We start from the raw sequence: 23,730 nt of genomic DNA, 5'->3' as shown, positions 1-23,730 counted from the left end.
TTGCAGGGATAGATAGTAAAAAGGTAATTCACACAATCCGCTACTTTCAAACAGAGTGGAGTTTGCCAGAGTTGTATATTACAGAAACACACGCTCCACTTTCTATGAATAAAAAGGAGGCACCACGTGGTTCATACATTTTAGGGCAGAATTCTAGCCTTGGGGTTTTGCGTGAGCCATCCACTGGATTACTTGGTCGACTCAATTTTTCACCCATCTGACCTTAATCCAAAGCAAGCTAGAGAGTGGTTCTGTTTTTTGTGCTCCGCCACATAGAGAGAATGCCCTCTCAGTCAAGTGGCTAAACTGGTGGTAGCTTTTTGCTTTGTGTAAAATGGTTCTTAGGTGGGAACCACCTCTATAGATGAGGGGTGTATCAGCCACTTTTACTCCCTAAAGATGGGCAAATACTCCCAAAAAAGTGAAATAATAAACACAAAATGTGAACAAATAAGGTGCCTGTACACAAGAAATACTTGTGTACAGGTGTGTTATAAAGGACATATCAAGATGCCCGTCTCCTTGCTTTCTCCCACACAGCTCCCTGGATATGTTTGGACCAATAGTAAACGTAGTGCCATAGAAGAAACTATTAATTAATACTGCCTGATTTGATTGATCTTTTAATGTGATGAAACTAGTTGCAAAGAAATATTTAAAACAAAATCATTACACAATCATTTTTGTTTTACAGAAAAACATTACTTGCTTATAAAATTAAGGTTTAAAATGAACCTTTACAATTCATCTCGTTAAAACATTGCAGATCAAAATTGTAAGATTGAAACAGTATCACATTTCTATAGTTACTTTTCCCTCACATAATTCATAAACACAGAGCTACATGATTAAATGAACAGTTTTATCATTTCATTTGTACAAAGCCAAATTAATTAAAAACGTCACTACAGCTAATGACGAGGCCATGGACATATCCCCCAATATATTCAACTACAGATTTTCAATATATACATGTCACAGATTATTCACAAATTTCCAAAAGAGAATATGCAGGGACAACAAAGAAGGGAAGGCTATAACATGTGCTCCAGGTTCTCCCTTTCATGTTGCAACAGTACCCACAAAAGGCCAATTCCTTGGGGAGCCCATTTCAAATGCACGCAATTTCTTTTGTCAAGAATACATTAAACAAAATCTTGTAAAATTATTTCTGCAATTTCTATCAGGGAATGGTAAGGTTCCACAGGGAAAGATAAGGTTCCACAGTACCCACCCACCCTCTTGTGATATCTTCTTAGATGTGCATTCAGAGTGAGCCCGCCCATCATCTCCCCAGTTTTTATCCAGTCCCTAAGCATTCCATTAACTTTAGATGCATTTAAAATAAAGATATCTCTAGTCAAATACAACCCGACCCCCCCACCACCCCTAACTGCTCTTGACAATAAATCGTTTATGACTGAACCAGCACGGGTAGAGGCAGCGGCTCCCAAGTCTGCATACATAGTGTCAGACGAGGCAGTCAAAAACCTCCGATTTAGGGCCAACTGCTTTAACACTATCCTAATTTAGAGCGATTGCAAGCCTAGCTCATGGCGTATGGCCACAAAAGGGTCACACTGAAACACTTGTGTACGAGTGCGATATAAATAAAATATCATATCACTTCGGAACACAAAGCGTCTTCCTCCAAAACAAAGCTTCGTAATGGTCCAATTCCTCCACCACCCATATCAAGAGTATCGAAAACCACACAAAAGTATAGGTTTCTCCTTTCCAATATAAAATGTCAGTACTGGCGATAGTGAAAACCTCCCATATTTGGCATTAATCCCTGCCATTTGTGCAGCAAGCATTCTGGTTTTCTTTTTTAGGTTTTCTCTAAAACTTGCTTGTATAGGCCGGAATTGGAAATCCTAGATATGAGATTATTAACACCACCTAATTTGACCTTAATAAACCAAACAAAGTTGCACTTTGTCTTTCTGGCATAGTTTCCTCGCTTTAGTTTTGGAGGGGTTCATTTTAGCTTCTTGTCCCCCATAAAATGTGCAAAGGCCGCCATCAACCGTTGAAGGCCAATTGGTGTCATATCGAAAAGTTTAAAAAAGTAAATCGGCATATGCTAGCCAAGATAACTTCATTCCACCAATTTTGGGGATTATAAAGGATGGCTTCTCCAGGGCAGGAGGTTGCATGTTTGGCCACCAGATGCCTGTATCCCAAGCCTCGATCTGTAACTCCGACTGGCATATGCAACTGCCCGTCTGGGATACTATGTATTCCCTTCCTTTTTGTATGCAAACCCTAAGAGTGCCTGGGTGTGCTTGGTGGGATGGGCAGCCACTGGCTGACCAACCCTTTGTTTGAATGATGCTTGGTGTGTGTCTGGGTGCTGTGTTCACTCACTGCATCCTTAGGGGTTTGGGGGGTTAAATGAAGACCCACTGATCCACCTCATTTGACCATCTGCTGGAACTCTGAACATGCACTCCTACAAGGCCTACTGCTGGAGGAAGGACAAAACTGTCTTTGCATCTTTGGTGCTAAAATGAACAGACTACAGAGCTCCTTCATCCTGATCAGGTGGGAAAAAAGAATACCTGCTCCTGCTCCAAAGCATGGTCTTCCTGAAGCACCAGACTGTGCCTCCATCACTGGATCTAGTGGGAGCTTCTACGCTGCACAGACTGGACCTGCATTTCCTCATCCCAGGACATCAGACAGGCACCTGGTTTCCATTACCCCCATCTGGGAAGCTCCAGGGACATCTGCTGCTGTGGTCTTGCAACCGCACCACCCGGTCCTTCCATAATTTGCTCCACTCTGGCTTGAGTTTAAAAGAGAATCTTCAATAATCATCCTTCCCTGGGTCTTCTCAAGTCAACTTCAGCCTCAAAAGCTAAAACCTGTGCTAGAGTACGACAGAGTAACTCTGCATTGTAGGCAGACTACTGCAGACAGTAGCTTCTTCACCTTTTTGCTCCTCTGGCTCGGACACTCGATCCTGAAGTCACTGAATCTTCAACAATCTTTCTTTGCAGGGGTTTTAGTGTCCCTCCTGCATCCGTGCCTCATCACTGGAGCAGTCAGTGGCCACCAAACAATGTCCACAGTGAACGCCTCTGGAAACGGCAAATAATTGAATCTTCATCTCTGGGTCTCCTCTTCATCACCAAGGGTCTTCTGTGGCCTAACCTCCAACAGAACTCCAACAGAACTCCAGCAAATGATCCTCTGGCCATTTCTTTTTTTGTGTGTGTAACCATTTACCCCCAAAAGCCTGCACAAATCTTTCTTGCATGCAACTGCATTTTCTAATCTAGGAAAGATTATTTGTTAATGTCTATGAAACTAAAGTTTGTGTTTCACATTCTGAAGAGTTAAGACTGCTGTTTTATCATGCCACCACATAGCGAGCATTGTGAAACTTGAGGGAATCATTGGCACCCAAGTAAGGAAGACATAACAAAAAGGCCCCGACTGCAGGGCTTAAGGAAAATCGCTGCGTCAATCATCAACAACCACCATGGCCATAGCATGCACCACCTTGTCCATACAACTGCAATCTTATACTTGTACACTGAATTTCAGCAAGCACCCACCATAATAGCCTCAAACACCACGATGTGCAATCACAAAACAGAGCATGACAGGCACACAAGGCCATAACAGCAACAATAACAGCAGGAGCTGCAACAGCAAAATCAGCTCCTAATGCAAAACATACTGCCTTGGGCACAGAACCGGACAGGCACCCACCACAATCTTCTCATGCACCACGCTTTGCAATTACAGACTGGATCGCGAAGAACACCATCAGCTGTAACTGCAGCCCCAAAATTGCAAAAATTTCGAAAACCATAACTATAGCACATCTATCAACTTGTGGTGATAAATCATCTAGGATAGTAACCAGGACTGTGGTAAAACATTCACATTTCAAGCAGGTGTGAGCTCTTATTGCAACTCATTGAAATTCCTGAGGAAGAAGCCTCTTCAATAACCGACTGATTGCAAGTACAGGATTAACAATTGAGGTAATGCAACACCTCAAGGCTATAAAATCAATGTCTTATGATGCTACGGAAGATACACTGCTAACACCCAACAATAACTATGCAGTGCGAAAATAACGATTTGCTTGGCTTTTTTGGCAAGGGCAAGAACATTTAGAAAATATCTGCTGGATGGTGAATCCATGAATTCTTGTAGATAAGTGGCATACTGACCAATTTTCACATTCTGAAAAACAAGCAACCCACCATCTCCCACAAAAAAAAGACAAAGGGAGAAGATATCCTCCAACAAAACATGGAAAACAGACACATAGAAGCTGGCGATTGCTTTCTCCCAGGCAGATATGTTTGCATCACTTGTACCAGCACATGAATGCCACAGTAATTTTGCCTGGTCTGAAAAGGTATTGTAAAATAAAAACCACATCTTAATTTATAGAAATAAATAGGTAAGTTAAGATTACAAAATATCAGTTTAGGAGTTAAGTTACTCAGTTAGTTGTTTTGATTGGAGATGATCACATAGTTCCCATCGAAACACAGCGAATTGAGTGCAGAGCCGACCAGGAGACCGTGACCCACACCATCAAAACGCCAGTCCGAGTCTGGGCACGGAGCGCCAGGCGGGCACACAAAGAAAGATCTTATGCTCACCTGTATGGGGCCTGCAAGCAGCACACTCACTAAGCTGCCATCCTTAAGCAGCCGGGAGACCTTCACATGAAATGCAACGTTCAATGTTGCAGCCCACTTTAATGGAGCCCAGCGATCCCATAAATGGAAAAGGGACGGGGCCCAAGACCCCTTATGAATGTTTGCTGGTTATCCTCTGGGTAGGTACTGGGTAGGTACTACAATCAGGCAGTTGGCCCGGGGAACTGCAGAGGAAGAGATGGAGGGGGAAGAGGGAGGATGAAAGGGAGAACAGGAAGCATGAAGGTGTGGGTTGTTTGGGTGAGGTCAAGCGAGGAGCAGGCGGACCAAGAGTGAGAAGGATTGTGCAAGGTGAAGTATTGGTTTGTTGGATAGAGTGGGTCTTGAGTTTGAGATGTGCGAGCGAGATTGATTGAGAAAGAGAAGGAAACTAGAGAAAATGGTAACTGGAGAAGTGGAAGGAAGGTAACTGAGGGAGAAGGTGTGGGTGGAGTAGTAGCAGTTTGGAGAGGAGGGACGATGGGTGGAACTGGAGGGACGGGGAGGAAGTAAGGGACACTTACTGCTAATCCTAGTGAGAGGGATAGTCTAGAGTGTAAGCATAAGGTCAAGTGGGGCCCGAGTGTCTGAAAGGCACAGAACCACAATCTACATCATCCTGGGATCTTTAGAGCAGGGACCTCCTAGTCCTAAATAAGGAAGGTGTTCTGCCTTTAGGCCCTGATGTCATGCATATGTAAGACAGATCTTTAGATGTAGGGGTTATCAATCTTTAGCAACCCTCTCAGGGTTGAGGGATGCCTTGGTTACGGATGAGATAGTGGGGACAGCTTTGCGACAGTCCAACTACAAAAACCCTTGAACTGTCAAGGAGTTGGTGTGCGCTTCAGGCAATCTATGACACAAGGTCCTGTTTCTTCTTGCTCAGTTACATATACTGAAAATCAGCCACCAGTCTAACCCGTTATTCAGTCTTCCCACATTACTTGAATCCCACCTTCATAATCTATTCACTGATCTCATCCTGATATTATTCACACAAACATTCCATCACCTCAAAGTAATCTGGCATGGAGATTCCACACAGAGAATATACACACATTCCAAAACCTAGAGAGTAGCACTGCTCTGAAAAAGAAACCGTGACACAAAGTAGATTGTATTGGTACAGGGGCTTACAGCTTCACATATGACGATATTGCAGCTCTAGTTTCATTTTCATGGGAATAAAGTGAAGTGGTATCAAATCAGAGCGAGTGACAGAGTGAGCATGTGGGCAACAGTAAAAGATATCAGTAGGAAGTGGATGGTAGCAGTGTGTAAAACAGTGGGGGAGAGAGCGCGCAAGAGCAGGGGAAGGCAGAGAGAGAGCGAAAGACAGACTGTGGCAGAGGGGAAAAGCAAGGAAGAAGTATGGAAGCATGAGAGGGTAACAGCTAAGGGTGGAAGGGGAGCATGAGAGCTAAAAACGAAGACTGTAGGTAAGAAAAGAGTAGAGGACACAACAAATAGTAGGAAAGGTGGGAGTAAAGGAGAGAGAAAAGGGCAAAGCAAGAGTGGGCCAGATGAGAGAGAGATCGAGAGAGAGCAATCGAGAGAGATATCGATAAGGTCAAGGCCTTTAGGTAACTGTGCTGGGAATCGAAACCTGCAAATAGGGAAGGCTGGCCTAGGGCGGATGGAGCCCACAGAAAGCATAGGGCACCCTTTAATCCACATCCAGTACAACCTCCCGAGAAGCCTATTTCATACATAATAAAATCTGGTAAAACATTATCTGCCTGCGTCTGTGGCTTAAAATAATTGCGACAGGGGTTACACGCCTAAACCGTTATTCTAACAAGTGGGTTGTTGATCAGCTTGCTTTGATTTATTTTTGCTACATATTACAATATCAGAGCAACAAGAGGAGTTAGAAAACAGAAAAGGTGTAAAGAAGATGGAAACAGAAGAAGATATCTGAAAATATAGTTTAAAGACTAATAATGTACTACTTCACACCAGTTTGACAAGTTCAACAGTATCTTTGCCAAATAGATAGTATGAAAAAGGGGTCCAGGTTACAATAAGTACAGTATCTGAAAGGGAGATTAGCCTGCTGAATTATAGAATGGCCCTAGTATGATTATATGCGAATATATAAAGTACAGTCCTATCTGCTACAAAGCATCGTCTGCTGTTCTTTTTACATAAATGTTTAAAGCTACACCAACAAAACAAAAAGAAAGAAAATCAACCTTTTAACTCCCACAAAAAAAGCCTACATTCAATTACCATGTAGTTTCCCCGACAGTCCTTCAATTAGCAGGAATCCAACATCCCCACAACCATATTCACGAGGTTATTACTTTCCCTGTTCACCTCACCACTGGTATCTGGCGGCAACCCCAGTCCCACCTGAACATTGCGAACTTTGGCCTCCCCTCTCACCACTTGCATCAGCAAGGCAACACACATCTCCAACCATCCCGTTGTCAACTGGACACCCTGAAAAAAAAATGAACCCAACATTTTTGCCATCATAATTTTTTGCACGTCAAGATTTTCACGAGATACAAAATGTGCTCTCGTCAATAGTGATTGGTTAAGTGGTAATTCACGCCTGCGAGTACAAACGCTGTGCTGTGTGCCGGTGGCAAGCTGGCCTTCATGCCTAGAGTTGTGGAAATGTATGCTTGGCTATTAAGCTTACATTTTTCCTCTGAACACTTTCTGCATTGTCTGGCTAATGTTGAGTTTACAATTAGCATTAGATCTACTCCAAGTCTACCTTTTCCCCCCCTTGCCTGAAATGTATTCTTGGATAAGGAAAAATCACTCGAACAGGAGCTATCATTACCACGATGTTATCTTCAAGAAAATGTAAACAAATAAAATGAGAAACTGATACGCATTAGTTTGCCATTATATTTTGTTCTCAGAAGGCCACATTTGAAGTGATGGACACTCAATATCACAATTGTTTCTTTGTCGCCATTTTTTTTTGGCAAGCACTTTCTATAGCACTCGAGAACCCACTGTCGGAAGGTGCATGTGCATATTAGTAACAGGCATTGGCAATGCCAACAACTTTGGCTTTTGTGTAGGTATGGAGAAGGACTGCCATAATAGTACTAACTGGCCATTAGTGCAAACATCAAAATTGTAAGAGCACATGGACATAGTATAGTCGTGTCTGGCAAATGTCACACTGTTGGCTTTGCCAATGCTCGTTTTTAACAGGACTTCAGTGAAGGAAACGCATGCAGTTATAAAACAACCTGCTGAAGGCACTCTTGGTTAGGACATTTTAATTACACCAGTAGCAGATTTACAGCTCCAATTAAGCCATTAACTCTCAGGTGATTGCCTTGGAACAACATTAGCAGGCATTTTGAGCACAAAGTTTGATGTTACTCCTTGGTAAAGTAAACTCAAAGAGATTGCAGGAGGATGTGTATTGGTTGGGGTTGAGCAGGAAGTGGGTCGGGACGGCCATAGAGGTTAACATGACATAGGTGATCAATGGATGAATAAATAACTACAGGCTGTGCCCCTCCTAGTCGATCGTCTCCCTCGTAGCTGTACTCCAATGCAATAGTTTCAGCTTATAGGCAGTACTTGTGCTACCCAAAAGCGGAAAATAAAAATGCATGTTTTTATTAGGTCAAGGCAAGGATGGGGTTTTTGCTTAAACGAGGCAGGCACTAGCACGCAACATGCAGAAGGTGTATACCAGTTCACGAACGCCTGGTGTCCCGAGTGATGAAATCCTCATGGGAAAATTGCATCGCAGGCTCAGCATCAAGAAAACAATTCCGGAAAGCCCAAGCGCCTCCTCATTACAGAGCTAGCAATTAAGAACCTTGGAGACACGAGAGGCCAGCACATACCCTGAAGACACCAACATTTGCCTATTTCTCGAAAGGTGTTGGAGTGTAATGTTTGCCCAGACCAAACTACAACAGCGTGCATAAAAAAAATTCTATTTACACACAAAAAGAAAAAGGTTACCATTCACAAAGGTGCTGATGTTCCAAGACCCCGTAAACTGCACGGAGGGAACCTCCTGCGTTTGCACTTGCATGCAAACAGGTACACTTTTCGTCATTTGCATTATGAAGTGCATGCGTCAGTTAAAAAAGCTGGTAAAACTGCCTGTTAAGTGCAGATATGAGTATACGCCACCTGCCATTTATGCATGGCAATCAGAGTTTACAATGGATTCCTATCGAACCGGCTGCTTGTCTCCGGTATAAAAAACATGCGGATTCCAAATGAATCTGCAGCATTTACTCAAGCATGAAAAGGTCGTGCTGGAATAAATTCTATAACATTTGTATGGTGGAGAGGATCGGGAGGCAGATTTTGATATTCCGTTCTGCTTTTCCTCTCCACAATACAAATGCATTAAAATGTGGAGTAATGTAAAATAATGGTGACAAATGTTAACTCATGACCTTTCCGCGCCCATTTTGCGTTACATACTACGAGGAACATGAGTGCACATGTGCTAAGCTCTACAGAGGTTATGGGGTAAATGTCTCTGGAGAGTTTTGGGAGTCATGCAATCCTTTTTAGATTGCTCCGCTCCATGAATCTGCCCACTACATACCATACTAGCGCTCTCTCCTTGCCTAGATTTTACTGCTACCGATTTTTTTTTAAATTACACTTTTTTTCATTACATCACCACACACTCTGAGAAAGGAGGCGTGCCGAGGACCACCTTCAAAGCTGCACTGTTTGGCCAGCCCTCACTTCTTTGTGCGTGCATGTCCAGGCAGTAGGGCTAGTGATGGTATGCAATACGACTCGTGTACCCACACAACAAATGCTTTGGGGTGGAAATCCAGGCACCATTTTAACCCAAGACATTACTTTTGTTAAATGGGCATGAACGATCACTCCCATGGATGGAGTGTCTTTCTTTAGACATGATGTAATAGTTGCTGTGACCAACCTTGCCAGTTCTTGATTGGAAGTGGCCATACAATGGTTAGCTAATGTCTTGATATTGGGCAAATCTTCCTCGGGACCAGCTCTTGGGAGCAAAAATTACCCAATTCAGCCCAAAATACAGGTTCTATTGTGCCGAGCAGTGAACTCATCCTAGTGACAAATGACACCTTCAATAAGTTTTAGTATTTTATTCTAAACAGTGAATTTCAGCAACATCTTGGGATTCAAGTTAGAGAAGATTACAAAGCACAAAACTTCGAGAAATGCAAAATATAGAGAAACATAGAACTTAGAAAAACATAGAGAAACACAGTCTTACGCCCCTTCAATCAGCACTGGGAGACCCTGGCCCTCATAAGCTAGCTGGAACAAGCCCCGCTCAGAGGACAGATCTGCAGGGTGCCGACAGAGCCATAAATTCCGAACACTTGATCTTGCTCGAACCAAGTCCACAGATCGCTCTCCCACCTGAGTCATGTGGGCATGCAGTTTTATAATCTCGTGCTTTCAGTCCATGACGCGCAGTTCCAGAACTTTCCCTGTGCAAAATATAGGCTTGCTCATGGAAAAGCCCAACTCTGTGAATTTCCACTGTGCTCCTTTTCTGTGCCCCTCCCTGCTTGGAGCCCATCTGCGCGAAAGCTCAGGAATGTCTTATCAGTGCCTTCTCAGAGAAAGAAGATTTGTTTACGAAGCCATGCAGGGCTACCGTTAGAAAGGCAGAATATTCTAAGAGAAGCCGAGATGAATTAACCCCATGTGAGCAAGCTCTAAAAGGCATGCACTCATAGCTTAGTGTTGATAGCGCTTAAGACTGGCTATCTAAGCGCTATATAGGTGCCATAATGTTCCAAACACTCCAATAATGTCTATTAGCTACAGAGCTGGGGCCTTCGCCCTGCCTGTTTATTTACAATGCATAATGTGACCTACCACCCCTACTAGGCCTGCATATTCCTTGTAGCTCACTACTGCATAATGGAAGTGCTACAACAGACTACTGTCAGCATTTTTGGCACATACTTTGAATAACTATTGGCTTTCAGCGGCTAATGCGGTCATCTAAAGCCCTGATTGGCAAATTTGCAATTTTGTGTATCACTACACTCCACCCCTATTCAAAGTGTGTGTAACAATGCTGACTAATACCCATCAACATAGTATGTAGTGCAGTGATAAAGACCTTGGGGCTTTGCAAGAGGTTTAAGCAAACTATCTTCTAGTGGTTAGTCAGCGTGGCATGCAAGGTTAGTAAAAACACTACCTAAACAAAAATGTACACAAAGTGAACAGTGACATATACCCTTGCCAAAACCTGGCCTACACAAAAAATACCTAAATAATTATTGTATAACTGATTGTCAGTTAAAAAGCAGCATGCAGTTAGAATGTCAAGGCAATCCGGTGTAGTCGAATCTACAATGCACTATTGCATTTATGTATGGTTACCAATTCTAAAACCTGGCAGCCTTTCACTCTAAGGGCCTACCCTCCCCCTGATCCCAGGGCATTCAAACGTGACTATGGGCTGTGTGATTAGACACTTCCCCCATGTATGTGGAACCCAACCAAAAACTATCTAATTTCATGAGCAAGGTGAACCCATGGGCAACAGGTTCTCTAAATGAAAACAATTCTACTAATTTACATTAAAGCATGGCATGTGTTATTCATGCAATCAAAAGCAAGGGATTTGATCCATATGTTTGCTGGTAACTGTACCTCTGTGTGCCAGTGTGTTGAGGATGGTCGCCCCCACTCAGTGAAAAGCCAACACCTGCTGATTTAACAATGTTTGCCATAAAATGCATCATGGTTATTTGGCAGTCTTGTTGACCTGCCCTATGGCAGAAAAAATGTCTTCATACCTAAAATTCTGCCATCTGAGGTGGTGGCCAATACTTGCAGCAGAGTTGGGCATATCAATGGGTCCCGCTAGGCCAGAAGTTTTGTAGCAGAGTTGGCATCAGAACCCATAGTGGCTAGCTTATTGTGCACAGTTTCTATGTCAAAATTGTTTAAAGCTCCTGTTACCCCCGCTGCTCCCGCAATTAATGAATCAAGCTCCCTAGCTACGTGCACTCTGGTGATGGGCCATAGAAATGGACTCCATTTGTATCAGCTTGGTAGTACTAAGGAAACATTGCCTCATGATAAATCTATGTCTAAGTGATTCACTGTAATAATAGAGGTGTGCATTACCAGCCTACAATTTAAATGTTGCCTTACTACTGGAAAATCTAACATGTTCACAGTTTCTACCTTGTGTGACTTGGAGAATACCCTTCTCCAAGTAGGATGCCTAACATATACAATATTAGTTTTAGCTACAAACACCATACTACCATCCGGCAGTGGCTGTTTCATCACACCATTGTGTGAAATGCATTTAGTCAAGTTATAGTCCATAAAATCTTGGCGAGAACACTCGCTGCAGTTCTTGGTCAGAAAAAACATCACATTAAACAAATTAAACAAATCGTTGGATCCATTCACTGAAACATTTGGGCCTAGGATTTCATAGGCACCAGTCATATGAGTCAGTGACCAAAGATGCCCGACAATGTGCCAGGCCAGTACGCTAGCAATTCCATGTGGATACTCATTTGTAGCGCTTTTCCAAGGAATTATTCTAAATGTCTACAATCAAAAGATGACTCTTTGCATTAGTGTGCTGGAGACAGCTGTCCCCACAAAAACATGAAACTGGTTGGTTTAACAAAAACCGTGTCACACACTGTCATAAAATCAAATATCAAGTCAGTCATGGTTTCATTTACCCGCCTTAAGGCTGGCTGTAAAAGTATCCAGTGTTTCAAAGGATACAATCTCAAATTAGAGCTCGCACACTTGGCAGCATTACTACAAATTAAGAACCTTAACCAACGCACAGCTGACTTTGGTGTGCGCACTCATTTTATCTCAAAATAAATTACGCTCCTGCTTGCATAATCCTGCTGCCCACACAATTCATAAATCATTTTCCTGCCTACGTGCAACGTAGTAGTTTTAGAAAAGGCAAAATATCTCTGGTTAAAGCAATTCAGTTGGAAGAGCAAAACATTTCGTTTTTTCAGATTCATCTCAAAAAGTGCATTTAAAAACCATTTTTCAATGTGTTTGCATTCAAGTGCTGTGTCACACAGCTGTGTGTGGTGCATGATGTCATAGTCCACAACCCATTGTCCACAGTCCTTTAAACAAGAAAGGCAAAACATATCAGCCAGGTTATTTCCAGCAACTGAATCATTTGAATGTGCAGCATCAAATATTTGATAACTAGCTAAGTCTGCACCGTGCCAGTTCAGCAAACGTTATTACTCTGTTGGACACCTTTCGCAGGTTGCAGAACAAATGTCCTCATGAGTCATGCATGTTAGCAGCATTGAGTGCGGTGCAGGACAGGTTCAAAGTTCACATATCATCTCGCAGTGACTCGCTTTCTCTGAGAATGCGTCTGCTTGACTGATCAGTGTCACCTGCAAATTGCACACATCTACCCCAATCATGGCACGCAACTGTCTTGGTTTTTTGCCTAGGCAAAATACAAACAGAAATGTTAGGATTTCATCAAAAGTACAATGTCATTGTTATTCACGTTAGGATGTTATCAAAACTACAATATCAGCGTTATCCACCCATTCCCTTAACACCACCCCCACCTTCAGAAGTCTCATCAGGTAACTACATACTTTATCATTGCTACCACAATTATTTTTGTCACCCTTCTGCATGTTACCGGAGGCTTATTTGCACTCAACCATACGGGGTGTAACTGCCTAATTACGAACTCATTTGTGCAATGCGATCCTAGTTGGTCAATGGTACTTCAGACTGATCTGTGATTTTACAAAAGCCATATAATAAGTACCCAGGTCGCACTTCTCAATGGATCAATGCTTTTCTTTTTCACCAAAGCGATCACGAATGCCAGGTACCAACTTGCTTCCAGTGTTTCATGATCTTGATTTAGGTTGCCCATTTAGGTTGCACTTCTGGCATCACTCCATATTTCAAAGGTAAAGTATTTCAGTCCAATACCGCCTGCAGTTAGTTGCACAAGCAGCTTTGTTTATTTTTCTCCATACAGCTAGTGTCTTTCAAGCCTCTGGTTTTCCACGTGTCATTTTCCCAAAGGGTGTCTGCTGATTTCTGGCCCACCCCTTTGAGAGCGATAGTCTGAATCAGTTCCTTTTATTTGCTTCAACAAATCATTCATTCTTGCACTAAGCCGTGAGGCTTCTGGATCATGGCTAATGTACAGTGTTCATGTTATACTCCAAAGCCCCGCTCTGCATGTTGTCTCTTGCAAAACGGCTACCTTTGTCAGTTTGATTCCATCTGGAACACCATAATGTCTTTGTCAGTTACTCCAGCCCTGACAATGTAGCTTGCATTTTGCCAGCTGTGTATTTTCACTTCTCAAAGCGCTTAGAGGTTTCTTCTCCAGTGCACGGCGCTTTACTTCAGTTCACATCACATGGAGCACTGGGATGCAGCTTGCACGGCAATGTCGCTTTACTTCACATCACATGGCGCATGGGGATGCAGCTTGCACGGCAATGTCTCTTGAAATGGGCAGCTGTCTTATCTTAGCCCATTCACAGATGCACAGATTCCCCAAATGTTCAGATGCGATGTGCCCGTCTGCCATCCTGCATGCAGCATTTGTTTTCCTTCCAGTGTTGATACTGGGCTAATTCTTTACTTCTGATCAGCTCTGTTATTGCATGCCGGTGTTAGAAAGCATACGTACATCAGCATGTAAGGTAGATTGCACTCTTTTTCAATTTCTCACTCACAGCAATTATTGCCTTCAGTTCTGTTTCAGCATTCTGTCTCTGCACCCCCCTCCTCAGTTTTTGCTCACACTGACGGTGTCTCTTACAGGGGATGGAATGCAGGAATGTCATTGTTTATCTTTCATGTGCACTTGGCAGCGCCATGAGCACGCAGCAAACTTATCTCTTTGCCTATAACTCTTAAATTGGGGCGGCTTCAATGAAAGGCACTCGTTTCAGACAGTTCATCCAGATTAACTGTTTCCTGCCTTCCTCCAACAGTTTTTTTTTTTTCCTCGCGCACCTCGCCCAAGACAGTGCAAGTTATCTTCAAGGCACAAGCTCTACACAGCAAGACTTATTTTCAAAAGAGGCACTTTTTCTTGTCATCAGATTCTACTCCATGTAATTTTGCGAAATGTCAAAGCGTCTTTTAGCCTGTTTTGAAACTGATCAATGTTCCATTTAAAAGGCATACATTTTATTTTTATTTTTCCTCGTAACCTTGTAGTTTGGCTTCACAAACTCACTCCAATGCAATGTGCGATCTTTAAAAAGAACCCGCAACCCACTAAATCTTTGTGCTGTCTTATCACACACAGATTTTTCATTCTGTTGTACCATTGCCAGAATATAGCCACTTATTTCAGTGCATTTAAAACATGCCATGTGTAGTGCAGCTCCCTTGCTTGTGGGCTGTTAATGTGTCAACAACATTTTTCACCATGTACCTCAGTCAACAGGTCACTATTTCCAAAACATACATCACTTATAACGCAACAGTACAAATCCATGGCATAGTGTGCGAACAGTCAAAAATACTCCAGGGGCAATTTAGAAAAATATAAATTGTCTTTTCCTCCCAAACCATTGCAAACTGATTCTGCAATTCCAAATCAATACACAAAAATCGAAAATCCAAATACCATTCACTCACTTTCTTTTTTAAGTGAGTCTCTCACCCATTGTAAGCATGGCACAGCTAAAATGCAATGTAGCCATTTAAGTGTGTTTCCTTAAAACAGAATGCACCACTTACACATGGAATTTACAGTTGCCAAAAGAAAAACAAACCCTTTAGGCTCTCAACACAGATGTTACTCTTTCTCCTAAACACGGCTCATTCCCACGTTATCTTCAGGAATGTGAGCACTTCAAAAGCATACATTTAAAAAGCGAACTTTCACCTCCGTACATTACAGCCCCCCACTCGCTAGCACACTGGGGCTGAATCAATGGTTAGAATTACTATTCACAATTTGCATGTCAAATCCTCGCAACTATTTTCCTGCCCTCATGACAGAATAGAGTTGAGAACTCCGTCTCACTTTGCATTTCAAATTACAACTTTAAACTTGGGGAAACCGCATGATAAAATTCTTTCCCAATTGAACATAAATCTTTCTTGACCATTCATCGAAGCACTTTAAACATAGCCATTTCCCGCTTGTTTATCGCCATGTGCTCCCTGGCAACATTCCCAAGAAATAAGTCAGCCACGACTGATTTACTGAAGGGATTCTTAACCACACAAGCTATCGGCCACGGCAAGCCGACACAACGTTGCTGTCTTTTTTGTCTCAGAGCTGCAGTGAGACCACTAAGGAAATGCGACAGCCTGCTCATCACTCTGCACTGTGTTCTCTCACACAATTTGTCATTTCACAGCAAGGCACTGCTCTGCACAAATCCCCAAGTTGCCACCAAATGTCTTGATATTGGGCAATTCTTCCTCGGGACCAGCTCTTGGGAGCAAAAATTACCCAATTCAGCCCAAAATACAGGTTCTATTGTGCCGAGCAGTGAACTCATCCTAGTGACAAATGACACCTTCAATAAGTTTTAGTATTTTATTCTAAACAGTGAATTTCAGCAACATCTTGGGATTCAAGTTAGAGAAGATTACAAAGCACAAAACTTCGAGAAATGCAAAATATAGAGAAACATAGAACTTAGAAAAACATAGAGAAACAGTCTTACGCCCCTTCAATCAGCACTGGGAGACCCTGGCCCTCATAAGCTAGCTGTAACAAGCCCCGCTCAGAGGACAGCGCTGCAGGGTGCCGACAGAGCCATAAATTCCGGACACTTGATCTTGCTCGAACCAAGTCCACAGATCGATCTCCCACCTGAGTCATGTGGGCATGCATTTTTATAATCTCGTGCTGTCAGTACATGACGCACAGTTCCGGAACGTTCCCTGTGCAAAATATAGGCTTGCTCATGGAAAAACCCAACTCTGAATTTCCACTGTGCTCCTTTTCTGTGCCCCTCCCTGCTTGGAGCCCATCTGCGCGAAAGCTCAGGAATGTCTCATCAGTGCCTTCTCAGAGAAAGAGGATTTGTTTACGAAGCCATGCACGGCTACCGTTAGAAAGGCAGAATATTCTAAGAGAAGCCGAGATGAATTAACCCCATGTGAGCAAGCTCTAAAAGGCATGCACTCATAGCTTACTGTTCATAGCGCTTAAGACTGGCTTTCTAAGCGCTATATAGGTGCCATAATGTTCCAAATACTCCAATAATGTCTATTAGCTACATGCATAATGTGACCTACCACCCCTACTAGGCCTGCATATTCCTTGTAGCTCACTACTGCATAATGGAAGTGCTACAACAGACTACTGTCAGCATTTTTGGCACATACTTTGAATAAACTATTGGCTTTCAGCGGCTAATGCTGTCATCTAAAGCCCTGATTGGCAAATTTGCAATTTTGTGTATCACTACAGCTACTCCAACAGAGAAACGGTTGTATGGAATTTCTAAAGTCTTTGGTTCTATGCAGAGGCATTGCTAGGGGAGGATTTTGGGGGGTGGGAGGGGTATAGCCCCTTGTCTTTTGGTTGTAGCCCCGGATAGAAACTCAGGGACTAGAAACAAAAGGCTATAGCTAGCCCCGAATCCCACCAGTCCGGACATTAGCTTAGCCCCTGATTTTTTCCAGACATAGCAAACACCCCTGGCCTATAGATGCAGTGATAGAAATTGAAGTGAGCTGGGAGCCATTTAGCTCCTGCTTCTAGCCTAGGAGAGGCTGGTTAGCTTAAAACCAACAGCTATCAGGCGCTACCTTTGGCTCCCATGGCCAATTTGGAGCCTTACAAACATGCAAATGTGACATTAACTTTGAGTATTTGAAAATGCGTATAAAGAAGAAATAGGGAAACTCTAGTACACATTTAAATATAGGGAATCATACAAAATGAGGAAAAGGTTAAAGTGTGCATCTCATGTGGAACTTACATTTGCCGACACTGGGCACTTGCTCCTGGCTCCCAGGCAGTAGCTCCTGCCTACTGGGTGATGCCCGACACCCAGGAGCTGGTTTTACCTCCTGCTCATTGAATCTTAATTTCGAAACCCAGATGGATGTAATATTTAAGAGCACACTTGACAGATAATTTGTGAAGTCCCATGCAAGCTGATAGTACCTCGAAAAAAAGGAAGCGGTACCACGGCCTCGTTCAGGCAAGTAATCTGATGGCACTCAGTGAAAATCTCTAGTGGGAGGACTTTGCTTTCAAAAGGAATGCTTTGCAAGAGACATTCCATTTCAGACCTATGCAAAGCCTCAAGGGGCCGACAAACTAGCCTCTACTGTACAGGAATGTTCCAAGTGTCACAGATGGCATAAGAAGCACAAACACCATAGAAGGTTAAAAAAAGTTATTTGCTTTACAATGGTACCTACCTATCCCTCTTCCCACTCATCTCTCAACACACCACCCCCCTTAAGCCCAAGTTAGTAGATAGCGCTTGTGCATCCCGGATGTCTAGGTTCCATCGTGGCTGGTTAGGAGGACCTAAAGGCAGAGCACCTAATCGGTATAACCACCTTCAGGGTTCATCCCAAGATTGTCCCTACTCCATCCTGTTTTTTGTGTTTTAATGATGAAGGGATTATGCCTTACAGGCACGCTGTCCGACTCAAGTCTTCCTTCTTTCACACTCAAATTCTCCTTTCTTCTCCCAGTCTCACTTCTCCTCCTCCCATTTTCTACTGCTCTGCCCCTCTAATGTCCCTCGTGCGTTCCAAGCCCCACACACACACACACCCCCCCCAATACCTCACTGGATTCAAATACTGCATTCACTATCCTACCTCCTGTTGGTCTCTTGGTCTGCCTCATCCAACTCCACCCGAACCCCCCCCCCCCCACAACTTCCTGGTGCCCTCTTTATCCTACACCCCCGTTAAAATTATGTGAATGACCCTATCCAACTTAATCCATCCATGATGGGTGGTATTACAAAGTGAAACATTGATAAATAGCAAGCCAAGACCCACCCCTTTTCCCACCATGACTGAGTAATTGCAGCCCATGTTTTTCCAAGTCGGCAGGTCTCCCTTTGGCGCTTCCGACACTCAATTACCAGGTGGTCTAGATTTTGGTCTGTGTTGCCAGCCAGTTATCCGCCGCTATGTTGGAGCAGGCCGCTGCTTTCTCTGCAGTCGTGCTAGCTCCATTTCTCCAACTCGGCTCTCTTCCTTGCTGGTTGCTGCTCTGGGTGGGAGGATGCGATTGCTTGCAGCGCTGGTGGCCTCCTGAGGCTTCTCAGGCTTTCATTACTACTCCAGTCTGCCACTTCTATTTTAGTTTGCCACTGGTGTGCAATTCGTCCCCTTTTCTTGTTTATTTGGGGGTTGGCCTATTTGTCTTTTGCCCGATTGGTCTGAATATTCAGCTTGGGGTAGGCTGGCGTATGCTAGGTGTTTGCATGTTGCTTATTGTGTGTGTACAAGTAAGAGGTGATGGAGGGGTGGGTGGATCTGGATTTGACGGGGTGTCCCAACTGTTTCAATTTCTTGAGCTAGAATATGAAAAGGTGTGAATAACCCTATTAAGAGAATGAAAATACTAAGCTTTCGGAATAAGAAAAAGCTGGATATTGTTTTGCTTCACGAGGTGCATTTACAATTTGAGCGGGCAGAATATATTTTGAATAAGGTATATTTGAGAGAGTTCACCAGCACATTTGCCAGAAATTTGAAGCGGGGGGGAAGGGGAATGGGGGGTTAGTAGGTGGGTAGTTTAAGTCTGCTTAGGAACGATTTGTGGTTCACTGTAGACAAGGTAGACCTTGATCCGGATGGCAGATACGTTGCAGTCAAATTGCGGGTTCAGAATAGGTGTTGAATTCTTTTAAAAATGTTATGCACCAAATGTGGCACAGGCAGATTTTATTAAACAACTAAGGTCTCTTGATAAATACGAGCGAAGAAGAGATGATTTTAACTATATATTGGATGAGAATTTACAGAGGACAAAGTTGTCTCGTTCTTATGTGGAGGCCAAGGCTAAGAAGGGCCTTACGAGTGATGCATATGTAGGACATACATGATGTCCGGCGTGACCTGCATCCGAAGAAGAGGCAGCATACATTTCACTCGGTTCCTCACAAGACATCTTCTCGTATGGATGTTGTGTTAGTACAGGCCTTTGTAGTGATGTATGTGATGCTAGTGTAGGCAGTGTTGTGGTTTCTGATCATGCTTACGTGGATCTGGCAGTGGATAGGTCATTGGAACAGTAGACAGTGGAGGTTCAATATATATTTGTTGTCGATGTGACAAATTAACTACCGGGGCACCAGTGGTCCAGGGCCGAATATCGGTTTTTAAACCATCAATCAGCACCACAACGCTAGTACACCAGAAGGGATCTGAACAGATTGGAAACACAAGCAAATTATAACCCTCCTTGTTCAATTTTGGTAACGTGGACGGAAAGGCAGGCTCATCTCTGAAAGGTCGAGGATCGTTCGTTAGTAGCAACACAGCAAAAAATACAATTATTATCAGCCCTACAGATGATAAGGGGTGTATCGTCAGTTTTACTCCCTATAAATTGGCAAATACTTCCAACAAATTAAAATAGGGAGTAAACATACTTCCAACAAAAATAGGAAAAAGACATGTAGGATCTTGCGCCCCTGCTTTCCCCAATCACAGCTCCATAGATATGTTTGGACCAGTAATGCACGTAGTACCCGAGGAAGAAACTACTATTTTAACTGCCTGATTGGAAGAAGTAAACATGCATCTTTTCATGTGCATGAATAACTTTTCATGTGCATGAATAACTAAGTGTAAAGAAATAAATATTACAAAAACATTTCAGTTTTTCGGTTAAAAAATATTTGTACTCGCTTATTAAATACTCTCATTGGGAAGTGGACTTACATTTTTGCTCCCTGAAAATCATTTTACTTCCAACTTTAAAAAATAGGGAGTAAAATACTCCAACTTCCAAATCTTATCTGGAGCACCGACTATTACCGAGTGATAAAGAGACTGTCCAGTCAAGGTTGTATAAAAACATCTACAGATAGTTCTATGACACTACGAAATACAACCCACCCTGTAAAGGAATGCGGAGGACAGACACATTGAAAGAAGGAAAAGGAATGAACTCTGGATACCGATAAGGGTAGTCGGTATATAGTAAATAATCACAACAGTTCAAAGATACTTGGTTTCACATAATGGGAGCAATGTATTGTAAAATGTCACTATGGCCTTCGGAGAAGGACCAGGGGGACAGAACTACAATGTACCTTGTGCTTGCAGGTGTTCTTGGTGCTCAACAGGGTCAAGTCAATTTAAGGGCACTTTGCAGCTTCTGAACAGAGTTCAAGATGGGGGACAGCTGCAGGTATCCGGCAGCAACCAGTTTGGCGAGCAAGGCTGGACGGACGAACGGCTGCAGGCTTGCCTACACAGCGGCTCGGGGTCAGGAATCATTGCCTCAGTGCTGGTTGGCATTTCTAAAGCACTGGTCGATGCGTCAGACAGCTTTAGTGACTGCGGCATAACAGTAAGCGGAGCAGACGGTTGCAGCTCGAGGGGTTCGACTGGATCGAAAATGTTCTTTAAAGGTGAACGGCAGTGGATGCTTGTTGGGGCACTTCTAGCTTCTTCGCTGGGCTCATGTGGTCCTCAAAGGCAGATGGCCCTAGGTTGAGGAGTGTTGCAGGCAGCTGCTTTGTCCTTGGTTTCAGAGACTCTCTGGCACTTCCCACCCATGAAGCTTTCTGCAAAGCCTAGCAGGGCATGCTGTGTGCTGGCTGGGTAACAGTTCTGAAGCTGCTGGGGGTCCTCTGGTTTCAGCATCTCCCCCGGTTCCCTGTGAGATGCTTAGGGGAGGGATCTTGCTTCCCTCTAGGAGGTCCTGGCCTTCCTTCACTGGCGGAAGATGAAAGGCAGACCTCATCCAGAGTCCAATAAAGAGTTCTTCCTTCTGCTGAAGCCTTCAAATCTGCCAAAAGACAGGCTCAGCCCTCTATTAAAGCCAAATGAACCACAGGGATTGGTGTAGGCTAAGCCTATCTTAATCAACCAGTTCTGGGTCCCCACCAACCAACAATCTCCTGTATGCATGAGGTCATAATCAAAGTGCTTTACAACATAAAGGTAAAAGGGTGAAACCATGCAATACCCAGTCCCGCCCATCTTCCTGTCTGTTGTGGATCAAAGGATCCCCCTGGTTAATGGAGACCTCTGTGGTTCCTGATTAAAGTGCAGGACTCCCTTGAAGCTGCGGCAAGACCAGACTTTCTGGCTCTGTCAAACCACATACTCGTACCTTTGAAATGGGGATTCCCCTTTGGGGAGGACTACTGTAAACACGCGGTCCCAGACATGACATTTCACTGTCAATCGATACTGAGGCCTGGAGCTGGCATCAGGTTGACAGTTTCAGATGAAAGGTTGTTAGTGTTTCCGGTCTCCTTGTTAGCCTCTGTAGCCAGGCCCCATGTGGGCCTGTTTGAATTACTTTCTGATTAGTATGTGAATCGCTGCCACCAGCTACAGTACCCAGCAAAAGGACACTGCCGATCCATGGAGCTTTTGTTAGTTAATTCGGATGGCCACGGCTTGGGGAAGGTTTGTGTAACGCTTACCTGAACTCTGCGGGGACACCCTGGAAGCTCTAGGTATCTTCTAATTCGATATTAGATATGGCAAGCGGATTCTGTAGAAAATATAATAAACATAACTTCCCTTAATAATCTTTTCCTCAATTTATTCTGACCCACAAGTATTATAGTAATACCTTTCTTGCGAATCAGAAAGCTCACCTTTTGTGAGCTATCCATCCTGTTCGACACAGGGGCGCTAGTCCTGAAGTTGATGAATTGAATGAGGAATGACTGGTATTTTGAGAATGTAATCTCCTATACCAGAGGATTGGGCTTCAGAAGAAAGTCTGGCAAGAAGAAAAATGGACTGGGCAAGGAGTGCTCTAATATATGTAACACCTTGGGTAAGCGAACACCCGAGTGGAAATATGAAAAAACAATATCACATGTACTGTGCCTGACTGGTCTAAACGGAACAACAACTCTCAGTGAAACGGTAAGTAAGAGCGCAACAATAGATACCCACAACTTTTCTAGTAACAATAAGGAGCACTAATTTCAATGAGAGTGTAATGCGTGTGAATTCCAGTTTGAATACCTGACACAACAATGACTGCATAACGCTTCAATGAAACGCGTTATGACGGCAGAGAACAAGCCCACACAACGTAACCTTTTACCAAGAAAACTGATAGTTTTAACGGGTTACTATGTACTAACACTTTCAATGACTCCTTCAGTTAACAGAACTGTGTGCTAACATTTTCAATGACTTCCACAGATAACGGAATGATAGTTATGAAATTCCGAGGCATAAAACTATAAAACGGTACATGCGTGACGCGAACACAACTCTTCTCAAACTCTGTGGAGGGGCTGACAGGAACGGAATGAACAACTGAAGAGAAAATAAGGGAGCGGGAAGGGGAATAAATAATACTGGGCTGTTGACAGGAACCGCAGTAAGCGTTGAACTGCAAGGCAGTCGATGACGCAAAGCGCAAGCCTCCAGGAAGGCGGGGCTAATATATGGCAACAAGGACAACAACTAGACCAGCAAGGTTAGTTACTCATAGGAACAAATAGGCGGCCATTAAGGGAAACCAGTAAGCCCATTAACTTTTTGAGAAGTTACCACAATTTGGTCTAACCTAAAGCATTGCCCAATACCTTCCCAAGATTTAACCCTGTACGTTCTCCTCCATCAAGCCTGAACTATGATCCTAGTCTGTGGTCATGACAGTTTGTCTATCCCCCCCCCCCTCCTTCTGGAGATGCAGAGTGTACTCCTCCTGCCATAGCCCAACTAAATAGGAGAGAGGGACATGTCCACCCAGAGTACATGGTCTATGCTCATTTCGAGCAGTGAGCATACAAAAATGTGTGCAATAATCCCCATACATTTTCTGGAAGTTTATCTACCATCAGTCAATTAATTTAAAATTAAAAAAAGGCCCATGGTCGAATTCCTCACACTCAGACCCTGCCTTTGATCCATATAGATTATG

General features: G+C 43.4%; 1 protein-coding gene across 3 annotated transcripts in view; it reads right to left on the bottom strand.

Annotated features, from left to right (window-relative positions):
- CEP95 (centrosomal protein 95) overlaps window positions 1-23,730 on the bottom strand; it is a 1,206,983-nt gene that overhangs the window by 1,128,405 nt on the left and 54,848 nt on the right. The window lies entirely within an intron of this gene.

This window comes from Ambystoma mexicanum, chromosome 3q, assembly GCF_040938575.1.
Source record: "Ambystoma mexicanum isolate Mex_15411 chromosome 3q, UKY_AmexF1_1, whole genome shotgun sequence".
NCBI lineage: Eukaryota > Metazoa > Chordata > Amphibia > Caudata > Ambystomatidae > Ambystoma > Ambystoma mexicanum.
This window is presented reverse-complemented; position numbering and strand designations above follow the sequence as displayed.